The sequence below is a fragment of the Alosa sapidissima genome, chromosome 22 (genome assembly GCF_018492685.1).
Source record: "Alosa sapidissima isolate fAloSap1 chromosome 22, fAloSap1.pri, whole genome shotgun sequence".
Taxonomy (NCBI): Eukaryota; Metazoa; Chordata; class Actinopteri; order Clupeiformes; family Clupeidae; genus Alosa; species Alosa sapidissima.
The window spans coordinates 11437353-11439852 of NC_055978.1; the positions used below are offsets into that span (position 1 = coordinate 11437353).

The 2500-nt window shown below is 44.6% G+C and overlaps 1 protein-coding gene and 1 long non-coding RNA gene across 3 annotated transcripts in view; both read left to right on the plus strand.

Annotated features, from left to right (window-relative positions):
- LOC121697009 overlaps positions 1 to 1528 on the plus strand; it is a 13525-nt gene extending 11997 nt beyond the window's left edge. The window contains exon 3 of the long non-coding RNA XR_006026375.1: positions 1445 to 1528. This is a non-coding gene — a long non-coding RNA (uncharacterized LOC121697009). The remainder of the gene's footprint in view (positions 1 to 1444) is intronic.
- Positions 1 to 2500, plus strand: part of cped1 (cadherin-like and PC-esterase domain containing 1) — a 121218-nt gene that overhangs the window by 77622 nt on the left and 41096 nt on the right. The window lies entirely within an intron of this gene.

Consider the following 2500-nt stretch of genomic DNA (forward strand, 5'->3'; position numbering starts at 1 on the left):
GCACAGTTAACAACATAGCAAGAGCTAACAACCATAACATTTATAATAATTAGCGTTAGCCTATTACATAACATATGTAATGGCACAGTTAGCAACATAGCAAGAGCTAACAACCATAACATTTATAATAATTAGCGTTAGCCTATTTCATTACATACTATGTCACTTTACTGGGCCCATCCATCTTTAAGCTGATATAAGCGTGTTATAAACATGTTATATAATAATTATTCAGACATTTGTTGTCATTACAGTCTGTGCCAGTGATATAACAGATCAATGATTATGAAGCACATAGAAACACACACACACACGTTATCCGCTATGGGAGCTTCATGTGGTTGTCTAGTCTCTGCGGCAACCACCTCTGGTGGTCACATAGGAAGGGACAAGGGTCACAGACACATCAGCTGCTGAGGAAGTATTACACACACACATACACACTTACCTACACATACACATACACACACACCCACACACACACACACACACACACACACACACACACATACACACTTACCTACACACACACACACACGCAACACACACACACACACACACACACACACACACACACACACGCACTTACCTACACACACACACACACACACATAACGCACGTTCGTGTTTGTGTGTGTGTGTGTGTGCTTGTGTGTGTGTGTGGATGCATGTGTGTGTGTGTGCGTGCGTGCGTGTTTGTGTATGTGTGCGTGTGTGTGGGACAGCACTCATATCCCTCCTGATTCATGTCTGTGTTGTTCTGTTCTCATTAAAATAGATTAGTTGCCACAATGGAACACAAAGAATGGTATTTGTGTGTGTGTGTGTGCATGTGTGTGTGTGTGCGTCTGTGTGTGTGTGTGTGTTTTGTTTGTGTTTGTGTGTGTGAGTGTACATATATGGTGTGTGTGTGTGTATGTGTGTGTGCAAGTGTGTGTGTGTTAGCGAAAAACAGAGTGATAAAGAGAGAGAGTTAGTAAAAGACAGAGAGCGAGAGAGAGTGTGTGTGTGTGTGAGAGAGAGAGTGAGAGAGAGTGTGTGTGTGTGTGAGAGAGAGAGAGTGAGAGAGAGTGTGTGTGTGTGTGAGAGAGAGAGAGAGAGAGAGTGAGAGAGAGAGTGTGTGTGTGAGAGAGAGAGAGAGTGAGAGAGAGAGTGTGGGTGGTGTCTGATTTATTCCTGAATTATGAGGTGCAAACAGATCCGCCCTTCTGCGTTGACATTCCGTGTAATTTCTGACAGCCGGTTGTAGCCTTTGACAGGCCATACAATAGCCTGGGTTTTCCCATGCTGCCTTACGCACGCAATTATATTCACGCTGCTAGGCAGCCTGGATTCCATGGACTTCGTTTTTACCTTAACGAAGGAACCAATCACAGAATGGAGGGGTGTCTTGCTGTCCGCAAAACCATGACGACACACCAAAGCGGTTATGAGCTACGTACAGATGACATTCGTAGCGCCCAATAAACGGCTCTAGGCATTCGTAAACCACGTTTCAAATATGAGAAAATTAACGTGTAGTTACCAGAACGTGTTACCAGTTCTCAACAAGATGAGGTTTGTCATTAGCCAGGCTAGCGATACAATGTCCCTGCATTTTGGATGAGGTGAAACGTGGCCTATTAACAGCACTCTAAAAGCTGATCTGCTTTCCTAAATAGCTTTCACTAGTTCGCCGTCGGTATGATTGCTATGCTTGAGTGTAAGTTAAGCGTGTGTTTGGCAAGGTAGCAGGCTGTGGTCTTGGAATGCCTGAAGCAGAGATCACGATAGAGCAATGGCCGCTTGCACCCCCTGTGTAAGGAGGATGAGTAACTGGGCTATCAGTGAAATGGAGGAGTAGGGGGAGGAGGAGGGATAATTTCACAAATGCCGGAGCGTGTGACGTAAGGAAAGGAGGCCGGCTTAAATACCCTGGCAGCGGTAGGCAGGTGGGTTAATTGCTGTCAATCATCCCTAAGCTCCTCCTGAACTTTGTTTAGAAAACATAATTTAGATTATGTAGACCCTGTTATAACTCACATCTGATTGGGTACTCACTTTAATGCTCTGCTCTGATTGGCTGGTCTTTTGAGCTCACCTTTGGTTGGATTCTCATGGTGCTGGCTTGTTTAGGTAGGATGCTTAGATTATAAGCCATCTAGAATGGAAAATAGACCAGAAAGACGTGCATATTACAGTTGCATATATGAGCAGTTAAACTGAAGACACACACACACATAGACACACACACACACACAGACACGTGTATGTATGTGTGTGTTTGTGTGCGTGCGTGTGTGTGTTTGTGTGTGTGTGTGTTTTTTAAAGAGGGATCCTCTAAGACAGAGTGTTCTGAGACACAGAATGTGTGTGTTCTCTGTAAGAGATGGAGAAAAAGAGGGAATATGAGTGTGTGAATACATTTATGACAGATGGTGAGCAAGGGAGAGTGTGAGTGTGTGTGTGTGTGTGTGGTGTGTGTGCGTGCGTGCGTGCGTGCGTGCATGCGTGTATGTGT